General features: G+C 38.7%; 1 protein-coding gene across 2 annotated transcripts in view; it reads right to left on the minus strand.

The window, feature by feature from the left end:
- The window catches only part of LOC105212196 (tyrosine-protein kinase RYK), a 74,167-nt gene extending 61,891 nt beyond the window's left edge, over positions 1 to 12,276 (minus strand). The window contains exon 1 of one of the 2 annotated variants that reach the window (XM_054234194.1): positions 10,762 to 12,276. The gene's annotated coding sequence lies outside the window, so the exon portion shown is untranslated. The remainder of the gene's footprint in view (positions 1 to 10,761) is intronic. The other variant, XM_054234193.1, reaches the window with a different exon arrangement.
- Between the last annotated feature and the right edge of the window lie 776 nt (positions 12,277 to 13,052).

Below are 13,052 nucleotides of genomic sequence, written 5' to 3' on the forward strand. Positions count from 1 at the left end.
ACCAAACAAATAGAAAACGAACTCACCGCGAGAGGGTCGTAAAGAGAAGAGTTGAAATAAATTTGTAAATATTGGGCAGAAACCAGCTAAGTGAGGCGCGTCCATGTCGAGTGTTGTGGAAAAAAAAATAGCACCAGACCCTAGTAGTATGCTGTAGAAAATGGGAAGCGTTGAATAAGCTTGTCCCACAGCTCTTGCTCACACCACATTGTAGGACTCAATGCTTCCACTTTGTACTCCCGTTTTGTGTTGGTCGCTGGGTCGCCTGGCAGTTCGATTGCTCGTTCACCGGGTTGTTGAACACTTTTTTGTGCTTCCGTTTGCACTTCCTGTCATTTCCGTTTTTTGTCGCTTCGCTCGCAACTTAGCAGCAGCAGGTTTGAGTGCATAATTTTTTGTACTGCTCCCAGTAACTTAATGTCGCTGCCCCTGCCATGCCTTGTTGTTTTCAGAGCTGTATTCTTTGTATGATCTTCCGCCAGCATTTCCGCTGCAAGCCCCGTTGTTGGAGCGCTGCTCGCCGGCAAATTTAAAATGACAAATTCATTTGAGCATCGAACACTTTGTTCCAAAGAAGAAATGAATAATTTAACTTGGCAGAGCCGTGTGTGTGGCGGACGGGGGGAGCATGTTGTAGGCCAACTCGTTGCGTTGCATGGAAACTAGTTTGTTGCTTCTTGTTGTTGTTTTTGTTTACGTGGGTTTTGTTCTTCTATCAGGTGGCCGCAATGTGGCGGCGCATGTTGCAAGGAGCGCATTGAATGGAGTCTACATTGTCGCGGCATTGAGAAACTGTAAAGTAAGGCATTCGTTTCCGTTTGCCATTTTGTATCGCCTGAGAAAACAGTAGCAGCGACAATTGATCACCACCAAGAAAACAACAACAATAAATAGTCCTTATATTACAAAAAAGGAAAGGACAACAAAAAGATATTTTCACCAGCACCTTCACCTGGTAATAAACGCTGTTGGAACTAAAGAAGAGGAAGAAGTTGAAGAATAAGAATAATCAATAGCAACATGTTGTTGTTGTGCTCTACTTTGTTGCAGAAAATAATGGCATTGTAGTTCTAAAGTGAATTCCGCGCGAATGGCATGATATACCAAACAACAAGGGACCAACTTGTGGCGATGTTGCAGGCGCATATGTGTGTGTGCCTTCGTTTATTGTATTAAGTAGAAAGTCAGAAAATTGAATGTTAAGTGCGCAATTTAAACTAAGAATTCTCCAAACTTCATTGAAATAAATTGTATTGCATTTTCGTGAAACTAAAAGGTAGCTGAGATGAAATAAGGAGCATCCGTTGTACCATACATACAGAATAAACTCAAAAGCGTATTGATAGCAAGCATGTAACTAGCCCCGGAAGTCCTTTCAACTGAATGCTATGTTCAAGAAGAGGTTTAAGTGTTTTAAGTAAACGAGAAAGATATCGATCTAATTAGGCTTCATTTACTCAGCTCAATATCATCATTTCAGGATCAGGAAACCAGAGAGTCTTTATAGAACGTAGGAGTGAGAGAGAGTGAGTGTTTACTTTAGAGAAGTGTATAAAGCTGTTTCAGAATTTTGATCGGAATTCTTGTAAAATATATAAATGACTAAAGGAGGAGGTCTTTCAATCTATCATGGAAGCTACTTACTATATATGATATACTACATACAAATTGAAGATTACTCCAAGCTATTTGCTAATTTATGAAGAGATACTCTTTCGATCAGTTAAACTATTTTAACTGGGATTCAATCTATTCAGAAACAAAGATATACATATAATATTTTTAAGAAAACAAAAAAAAGTTTCCCAAAATTGTCTAACTATTGCTTTACTTTTAACGTTTGAAACTATAAAGTTTGACCCAAGTGGCTTTAGTACATAACATAACTATTTATTGTCCTTGTACTTGTACTGCATTCAGGGCATAAACAATTGAAATCTCAGCTCATTGAATAAATAAAATAAATTAATTTTAAGGAAATTTAGTTTGAAGTGCTATGAATAAGTTTACATTCATCTTTTTCGCTATCGCTCTCCCTGCCAACAAGCTTCTTAATGCTACATAGCATTGACCCTAAAATGACCTACGGAATGTCCATCACCATTCCCCTCGGCCAGCATAGCGATAACGACCAGCATCAAGAAATTAATAAGCACTAGCACACTCTGCAGGTGATGACTGTGAAAATATTTGCACATAATAAATCTTCAACTTTCGTCAAAATTGTTTTGCTAAACAGAAAAAACGAAATGGCGCAAAAAACTAGAAACACAGCGGTGTAAATTGTCATTTAGAGGGAACAATTTGAAACGTTCTTTTTGCCGCATGAAAAAAGTTGGCAGAAACAGATTCACTGAACTCCTACCGCGTCGAGGGGGCGGCAGCAATTACGGTGCATGCACGGAGCACACTGCCTGTCGCCATTAGCATAAACATTAATGCGGGGAGCGTACGAATGAATGAATCAACGACCGACGAACGAATGGGTGAATTAGGGAGCCGGTTACGCGGTGCGGGAATGCGGAATGACCGAATATTACATGGTAGGATATTTTATTTTTTTAAACTTCGGTGTGTGTAACAGTGAAAAGCATGCGGGAGGGCTGCCTACCGATCACTGTTATACCGTTATTTCAGCACCGTTGGTCGTTAGGCAAAAGTGCGTTAAGCCGTTTCGTTGCGACGCAGTTGAGATTCGACAATTTCAATTTTTCAGTTTTATACCGTTACGAATGTAAAGGCCGACAGGGGTTACGGCGGCGACGAAAGAGGCAGTGACTTGCCACACGACAAAACCGCACGGAGCGGTAGTCTCGACTGCATGCAGGCTACTGCTGACAGAGCACCGAACAGCGAAAGCTGGAGAGATACCGGCGTCACATGAACAGAGCACATAACAGAACAATGCGCCATAATATGAAATTTATAGCGTTTATTATTAAAATGAAATTTGAACTTTCAACTCCATAACGGTGCAGTAGGCGGTACGGTGTGGGTGTCTGTATTCCCATGTAGCAGGTAGGGAAGTGTATCACTGCTGCAAGTACATAAGCTTCTGCGGTCACATCGGTCCATGCTGGCTGAGTTCGTAACGAAACGATTTTTGTTGCAAGTGGACGTTGGGTCGTATGAGCAACAATGTTGATGTTTAAATTGGAGTTGATGTGAAACTGATATGGACAGCCCCGCGGCGCTGTAACTGTTGTGGGAGACAGATTTTAAGTCCGAAACAATTTTGTGCAGGACAGTTTAAAATTATTTATCTGTTGTGCCGTTATGCTGTTGTAATATGACAGTAGGGGCGTTCGTAATGACAATGATATTGCACAAGTGATACTTTCGAATTTATAACCCATTCGATATGGTGGCCATAATCATTGTCATTGTAGGCGACCGAGGCCTGTAATGAATGTTGATTTGTTGCCATTTTTCGTACAGAGATTGTAATTAAATGTGTATGTTTTCTGTATATGTCTTTGCTGTGCTGTATTATCATCTCTCTGACCATTTTATAATCGTCGAAGTTGAATACGCTCTACACTTGAGTTTGTGGAATGTATGTATCGCCAAACTCCCAAAAGAGACGTCATTATTCTTTTGAGATGTATCCTATTTTTATTGAAATGAAGCATTGGGGTATTGTTCGAACACTTGTTTCTTGGACCACTATTAAACTGATAATGATACTAGTTCTTCAAATGTGGGTTGAATGAAACTTTTCGGAAGTAATTTTAAGAAGGTTAGGAGTGGTATAGGTACGGAATTATGATAACTAGTTAGGTTGGGAACATGGTCTACTTGTAGATTTAAATTTTTTCAATACATCATTTTTCACTATCGAGACAGCTTTTAGGTTAGTTTTGAAACATTTTATTAACACGTTAACAAGAGATGAAGAGAATAAATTCCAGCCGTGATGCCCCAAGCAATTGGGGCCGAATATAAGCAATAGACGGTTTTCCGAAGTAAGTCTGTTCATTATGAAATGACAAACCAATCTAAGTGCCTCATTGATAACGGCTTAATGTCTAGTGATGAAATAATAATATTTTCTTGTGAAAAAAAGTAAAAAATTTAAGATCTTACATCCGCACAGATTTGAACCCACGATCCTTGGCTTAAATTGTTGTGATATATAATTGAGAAAATTACCGCGTTGACAGTCTTTAGTCAGATATAATTCCACATCTGTTCTTGTTAAGAGAAACTAATTGTCGTCGAAAAGATTATTGCATGTTTTGATCATGCCTCTTAAGTATTCAAATAAACTTATAATGCAATGAGACAGGTGTTATAATCTAAACTTAATCGATTTAGAATCTCCACGCTAACGGTTTTTTAATATACAAAATAAATTATTTATGATATTCCACTTAATCCTTTTCCAAGCTACTGAGTACTGTTATATGTATATACATACATACATCCATTATAGTGTAGGTGTCTCTTTAAAGCACCGCTTTCGGTACCTCATTGGCACAGATGAAGAGGGAAGATTTAATAAAATTATGAATACTTAAATATACACATTATGTCTGCCTGTCTGCAAGTGCGTGCGTAAAAGGCAAAGTAGACGCACAAAATGTAATAAAATCCTTGCAGCCTCCTCTATAAGCACGCACAAACATACATACAAACAACTCTTGAAAAATGTAAATTTATTTCACCTGAACAACTCACAATCTCAACGCTGCCTCAATATTTGCTTCAGACTACTAGTTGCTAGCGCTAGAGCGCAGGTAAATACACCCACTCACGCACTCTCTCACCGATGTTTTGGAAACATCACGTTCCACATGAACAATAACAAACAACACGTTCGCTGCCAACGACTGCTGAGCAGACGCAACGCATTGATAACGAGGCCATATTTTCAAAGTCATCTCGCATGCGATTTTTTTTGTTTTCCATAAGCTCCGGCTGAAACAACACCATTTCGCTGCAAAAACAATGCCACAAGCGGAAATGTGAATTACGCCTGTGTTGCCATCGATGCCTGTGCGTGTGAGTGTGTGTGCACCTATACAAATGGGTTGCCTACCAGCCTGATTGGTGGGTGTCATAGTCCTCGCGCTCTTTAGACCCGTTTACTGCTGCTCCTGCTGTCTGCCTGGCTTGCACGCTGCCTGCTTGTGGATGAGATATGATAATCATAATGGCAAATTTGTGTTAGGCGAAATAAATAAATGGCTTTGTTATTGCGACTGGGTGAGTAATTGTCAACGCCATTGTTGTTGTTTTGATTGTAGGAGCGTTTTTGTTGTCGTCGATAACATCGCCATCGGCGTAATTTCGGAATGAGTGTGCTCTGCCAGGACGAACACAATAATAAATAGATCCTTATAAATGACAAACACGCACAAGGACACATACACAAACGTGCGTGGTAAATATACAATGCGAATACAAATATATAAATTGTGGACAACGCGTTGCATACATTTAGGCGTTTTGGATGGCTTTATTTCATAGCTGGTTTCTCAATGGCACTCGGTGGTCGTGGTGTGGCAGTTTTTGTTGTCCTCCAGTTTGGACACTTCCACTCATTTTTAGTGGCCACTTCAAGTTTTTATAAACACACTCACTTAGCAGATTTCCAGCACGAGCAACGATAAAGATTTTATATTATTAAATATGCTTCACGAGCCCACTGTTGTTATTCATTTTACTCGTTTATGGCCACATAAATCACATCGAATGGGATTGGGCTGCGCTCTTGAATGGGCCTTATCTTCGACGAGGAGTGAATAAACGAATAAATATGCCAACGCTGTCACTTGGCATGATGACGGGTAAGGCAGTTATGACGGAAATCTCCATTGTTTAAAGTCGTTTGTTGCTTTGAATATTCCTAAAGCTATTCTTATTCTAATGAAGGAGAGCAATGGGAAGTGAGCTTAGCAATAAATATTACATATATAAATTGCTTGTGTGGATGGTATATAAGGATTGCTTTAAATAATATATGTTAAGAACATTTTATAAAAATATTTTATGAAACATTTTATTGAATTTAATCAGTGACCGACTTAGTATCTTGCCTTTACTTTTTACTTTTTTCTACTGTATGAGGCACACTATCTGGGGTCTTGAAATTTTTTATTTTACCAGATAGAATTGAAAATTGAGTTAAGTGTTACAGAATGTCAGAAAACATAGTTAGAATATTTAACATTGCGTTTTTCTTCACATTTCATTTATATATAAAATAGTAGTAAATTACTGTTACATTTTAGTTCAATTCCTTAAACATAGACGATAGAATCATAATCTGTGAATAAAACTTCAGTAGTCAGTGGCTTAATAAGTCGTTGACAAATAAAGTATGAATCTTAGAAGAATTTAAACCAAAGAAGAGTCAGTTATTGATTTTTAGTATAATTGTCTAAACTTAGTAAAAATGCACTACAATTACTATTATTGTTAATGGCAATCTTCTAATATACTATATAAAAGTGAGTATATATGCATGTTTGTTTGTACTTTCCGGTGCATTTGACCAACCACCTTCTAATTGTGAAACAAAATTATATGGTTTTGCTTTCAACCAGCACACACACACCTTTACACGCAAGCGCAACGCAATGGCCTGGCACAGAGCTGAAAACCTGTGGACCTGCGGACACACTCACTGAGTGCTAACAGCGATAAGATTGTGTTTTAATTATGCGATATGACTAAATACTATGTTCAAATGGAAATGAGCGCTCGTATGCACTGAATGGTATGACAACAAAAGGGAAGGGGGGAGGTGACTGTTCAGTTCTTTATATACAGAGAGTGTATTTGTTGTAGCTGTGTTTTGGCCATTTGATGTACGAGTATTCGCCTGGTTTAAATGGCCAACGAGCGTGAGTGAGCTGGTGAGCATTGAAATGTTGGCTAAAATATTTTTGGGGGATGTCCATCAAGTTGATATCAGCTGTTAGCTATTAGACGCGTTGACGTCGACAGGATCAGCACATTTTTGTTTTTGTTGCCCACCACACTTTTTACGGTTCGCCTTAACGGTTTTGCCCATAAGTGCGCCGTAAGTGACCGACCGTAAATCTAAATTTTTGTCCATTTTGGTTCCATTCACTGATTTCAATTAGTGGCGCACTTTTCAGCGCTAACGGTGCGGAAGAAGCCAGAGAAGTGGAGGAAGCATTTGTGGCGATGGCGCGCGTGTTCGCATTTTTTCTTGGAACTGAGAAATTTATTTCACTTTAGAGAAAGCTTGGCGATCAAACACAGTTAACATTGACGTAATCACGCGTAATCACATAGATATTGTGTGTTTCTGCTAGCGTATAGTCACGCAAATGTAAATATGCTGTGAAAGGACATTATTGTAGGAAATATTTACTTAGTGCTCGCTTCGTTAGCGAGCGTGTGAAGCGTGCTAGTTGAGCATGGTGTGGCGTGGCTTGGTCGAGCATATTTATCGGCGCGTAAATGCCGCAGCTCGAGTGTGGCGAGGTATATTAAAATGGCGCTCTCATTTAGCGTGTAAGCGCATATGTCGTAGTGCCTGTTTTATATATACTCATATACCTATGGATCTGTGTGTGTGTGAAGCATTCTAAGTTATACATACTTGGCAAAGTATTTGATAACGCTGCAGTGGGTTCAAGGGGCGGCAGGCGTTTTTGAAATTGTTATACGAGCATTAAAGCAAACAAGCTTGTTTGCCCCTCTGTCTGTCTGTGCACATATTTATCTATGTAAATAAAGGCAGATAAATATGTAAATCTCTGTGGCTCATTTTTGGTATGGACTGAAGTGCAGCGCAGTTGTTGTTGTTTGCATTAAGCAAGCGTCTGGTCAAAGGCAGTGAAATAAATAGGTCGCAGATTAAAAGTAAAAGGATAATAAATCGAAAGGAAGTAAATTAAGTTAATTTTCGGGTTAATAAAGCGTGGTGGTATATGAGTATAGTATCATGACATTTCATTAATACTTATATACTGTATTATGACATAAATCAAGTGTTAATGTAATGCGCTGTAGTTAAGTGCAACGAAATCGTGTAGCGGAACAAAATTTCGTCACATATTGTTTAGCGTAATACTAGAATTGTTAAATAATAAAATCACTGGATTGCCACCCCTTTGTAAATAAGTATATGTAAAAAAAAACTATAAATAACGGAGCTTAGATTACCAAAGCAAATAAAAGTTAGAGCATATGTTTGTGCATAGTGGCCACCTGTTTAACATTTTGAATTCAATTAGTTTAATAAAATATATTAAATATTACAGTATCCCGAGATATATAGATGCATTTTCAGAAGAGTTACCACCTAATACCAAAATTATTATTGCAATATTACTCTCAAGTGAAAGGCATTTCGGGAGCATTTTAGTTAAGCGAATTATTTTGCTAGTATTTATTTTACATTTTATGTATAACCTGCGAGTTATCACAAATCATTCGCGCCCGGTCTAGCCTAGCTCGAAAAGTAATTTAAAATTTTTGTGTAATTTTTTCCTTCTTCAAAAGCAATGTACGCCGGAATGATAAATATAACTGACAAGCAAACCTCTATCTAGGCTTGTAGGTATAGATCTATGGCACCCTAATATGATAACTAATTTTAGAAGAATTCAAAATTGAATATGTGTGTTTTCTGAGCAACCATCTAAAAAACTCGCTCTTGTTTTTTATCGAATTTTTAAATCACGAGATATAGTATGGAGCGACAAGCAGCGCTGTGGTTTTTATAACCAATGAATAAGCCGTCAGAATGGAAAGTAACGATAAAGATCTTCAAAATCGAGAGTTTAGGTTTAATCAGAGCTTTTTTAACAATTTGTATTTTAATATATGATAAGATATATCAACTTAGCGCTGTATCCTTTATATAATTCCTCAACAATTCCTCTTTGCTCTTGGATATTTACTATTAAAGTTTGCTTTCAGTAAATAGTTAAAAATTATAAAATATATTTTTATAAGAAAAAGCTTAACCAATATTGCAACATTCAATTTTGGAAGATGAACTTGAAACTCTTGTCAGTGGGAGATCTTCTTGTAAATATACTTCAATCTACTGTATATATTACTTGTAAAAGGAAACTAGGCCAAAGTGTCTATCAAAAGTATTTCTGTGCATATGTATTTTGTAGATTTAAATGGATTTATACAAATAAAAACAAATCATAACTCTTTCTGTTAGAAAAGTCACGAAGCTGTCATTAAGTAGGAAAAGCATATACATATTTTTGTGTCTATTTTTGTGCTGATAATTTTATTTACTCCATTTTATATACAAAAATCTTTATACAAATTTTCATAGACCATGCTTAATGCATAAAAATTAATACAAACCACATTTTGCTAAATAAAATTACACATAAAAATATTTTTTTTTTAATATTCCACAACACATATACCACAACTTCTTTTTCTTAAAATAGGAGACAGTTTTGAAGAACTTACTAAAAGTAAATAATTATATAGAATAAACCGGTTAATCAACTTCTAAAATAATAAAACCTTGATTACTTCTGATTAATTCAATAACCCTACTTTGTCAACTTACTTATGAAGCACTCTTATTTAATTTAGAGAATAATGGAAAAAACTAGATACCTTTTAATGGCAAAATCCAATTTGAAAAGCTCAGCGGTAATTCTTCTTAATTTTAATCTAACCTGACGACTTCAAGGAGTCACATTTCACATGGTGTGAGGAGTTCAAAGTGGAAAGGATTATTAAAGGTATGAAGGAGTAGAAATAAAAACATATAAAGGAAGTTCTCAAATGTTACTAATGCCGATGGGTTGAACATTTAAGTCGCTTTTGGGTACATACATTAAGTTATATGAGATATTGTTGATATAAGTATGAATATCATAGAATGAGTATGGTAATATATATGCAAAGCAGGGCGCTACCAACACATAACAGTGTATACACGTAACATCAAAAGGAAAAGTGAAACTGGCGCAAGCTGTTTATGAAAAACACATTAAATCCTTACTTATCAAAATGCAATCAGCTTAAATGGTGTTGCGGTCGCCAGCTCGAGCATGAGCACCGTTGGGTGGCTGAGCAGCTTACGCACTAGACTAGCTAACTGCCTGGTTGACACGTTTGACTCGCTAACCTTCTGTTTTGGTCTGTACTATTCGGATAACTTCTACTGTGGACGCCCGCTTGAATATAATTTAACTGAAGCGATGTTGGCGCGTCGCCGAAGAGCTGCTCTCGACCGAAATTGGTGTGAAATGATATCTTGCGACAAAAGCATTCCGCATAAACCGCATACATGTGCAAATAACTGTATAAATAATATGTGTATATATCCTTTTTGGTAATTTGACACGCTCACAATTTACACGTATCACTAGCCAAGCGGCTGAGATGGCAAGTTGGTTCGTGGATAGGCTTACGCACGCAAAGGCCAAGTGCGGCACCAAATATTTTATTATATATGCACAATATATCACCAACACCTACATACACATACAAACATTCGCACTTACAAAATCAAACGCGCACGATTTCACACACTTGAATTCTAGTAGATTTTTACATGTGTATATGTGGCTGCGTGGCGCTACGTTCTTTTGTTCACAGCGCGCACAGACAGACACAATAACTGTATAACTGGGACCTAAGGATTAACGTAACAAAGTAACTGTTGAAAGCGGAGGCGCACACACAAAAGATATGAAGACTTGAGAGTTGCACGTTTGGGGTTTGGTTAAGTTAAGGCAGCGACGTACGCGCAATATAGTTAAAGGAATTCTTTTTTACTTTGTATCTACTCACTTTTGTTGTTGTTGTTATTATAATGTTGCTGTCGCTTAAGCACACTTATCCCGGTGATTTTGCACTTTTAGCATTTTAGCACAGGATAATATTTCAACTAGCCTTAGCGACGCTCCTTTGCGTTGCGACCGACGCCTGTTCTAGCGCGACGCCATCAACACGCACACTCACAATTGTACAATTTCAACGTAGTTGGTAGAAACAAAGGCATCCGCTGCTTGTTAGTGTCATTTTGCATGCCGCGCGACCAAAGCATTGTGCGCGCAGACTTTCAGCACTCTTCTAATCCTTTTAATAATCTACTATTGTTAGCGCGCGGCGTCAACTTTTCGTTTTTCTTGCTTCGCGCATTTGTTATCACTTTTGTTATTGTTGTGGTTAAAACCACAGTAACAGTATGACAACAGAAACTTTTTATGACACTTTAATGAGGCGTGAGCAGCGACGCCTCCGCCACTTTGCTTACGCGTAACACGGTCGCGCGTTGCTAATGAAGGCGCGCGCTTTACGCGGATTCCTGCGCGTCGTTAGTTAGAAAATAGTTAGTGAGATTGGTTTGTAGTATACTGTCGTTGTTGTTGTGCAGTTTTTGTGTTAGTAATGGTGTGCGCGCTTGACAACTGCTTAATATGCTCGCGTGATAGCAGCGCGCTTTGTTGGCTACACTTTCGGACAGGTATAGTTACAAAGCACTTGTTCGGCAACGCGGATTCTGATTACAGCGCAGCGCTTTTCGTATGCGTTTTACGTAATGACTACGAATATACACTTATCTGTACTTTTTACAATAATACTTTAACTTGAGCATAAACACTTTAAGAGGATTAAATTTTTTGCTCCGTTTAATTGCAATTTGTATGACTTAAGGATACCAAGGTTGGATCCGCGTCCAGCGTTCGCTGTTACTTTTTATTCTCACTTTTTTATTATTTTGCGTTAAGCCGTTGATTGTTTGTTTTTGTAATAGGATTTTGAAAACACAACGCGTACACAAAGGTTTACCAATGCTGACACTGACAGCAACAGCGTTGCGAAGAATACACGTCACTAAGTGAAACCGCTGAATAGGCAGGCTTGCGGGAGCGGCACGACGCGACGCGGATAAACAAAACACACACGCGCACCGACTATGTACGCGTTTGTTACAGCGTCCACTTCAAACCGCCTCGAGACGAGTGGCGAACGTGCGACCGGAAATTAAAGAATTTGTTTTAGGACTGGGAAGATTATCTACGGACTGAAAAGAGCAGCGCATGAAGTTAGAGATTCAGCATAGTAACATTAGTGTGGAGTGTTGATATTTGGAGTTGTGGAAACATCGGCACTTTTGTTGCGTTCTCTTATTCTTCTTCGTTTTCTGTCACTCAGTTACAAACACACAACGTTTTCTTCCTCTTGTTCATTTGCTTGCTTTAGCGGTTAGCTACTTTCTACCGTGTTGCGCTTTTGGTTCACCAGCGCACCGTCTACCGCTCAACGCGATTGCTAAAGAACGACTGAAACCGAACTGAGAAGGCTAACAGCTCGACAGGATATCCATTTACAAAATGTTGAGTTTTGGCTTTCACACAAATTGTTTACATAAGGAAAGCCACCACAGTGTATCGTCGCCCGTCGCGCGTTCTCTAACACCCCAGGAAGCGTAGACGCTAAACTAATAACATTTCTCCTGCGCCTCGTGTGGGCACATGCGCCGCGCACGCCGGTCTCTGCACAAACAGAGAGTCACGGTTTGCCATTTTGGCGAGAGCACACAATACAAATGAGCTAAACATAAAGGACAACAAAGAGCACATAGTATTTGTTTGGCATTCCTTTGAATCTATAACAGCTCGTACACCCACACGGACATAGAGTGTGCGACGCGCATATGGCGACTGCAGGACGCATGTCACTAGGACATTAATGGGCCTTACAAGCACACTAATATATACTTACGAATCTTCGTTTGTTGCTGCCAGCAAAGCTCTCATTCGGTCGAAAGTGTTGTCAATTGGCACGTCTGTGGCGGCGTTATGCTGTTGGCTAGTCAGTTGAGCCGTCACCGACAGTCAGCATGTGCCCATTTGCTGACCAATATAAGCTGCTGAAGCTGCTGTTGCCACTATTTTCTCGGGTTGCATCTGACGCCTGCAATGTGGTCGAATGCCTGCTGCTTCACAGCGCTGCAGTTGACTTCCGAGAAGTCGGCAGTGGAGAGACTACTATTGTGGATTCATAAACTAAATACGTAAATGTGTTAATTCTTACGGTGTTATCACTTGTGTAGTTGGTTTTTCTGTTTCTCATAT

The sequence above is a fragment of the Zeugodacus cucurbitae genome, chromosome 6 (assembly GCF_028554725.1).
Source record: "Zeugodacus cucurbitae isolate PBARC_wt_2022May chromosome 6, idZeuCucr1.2, whole genome shotgun sequence".
Taxonomy (NCBI): Eukaryota; Metazoa; Arthropoda; class Insecta; order Diptera; family Tephritidae; genus Zeugodacus; species Zeugodacus cucurbitae.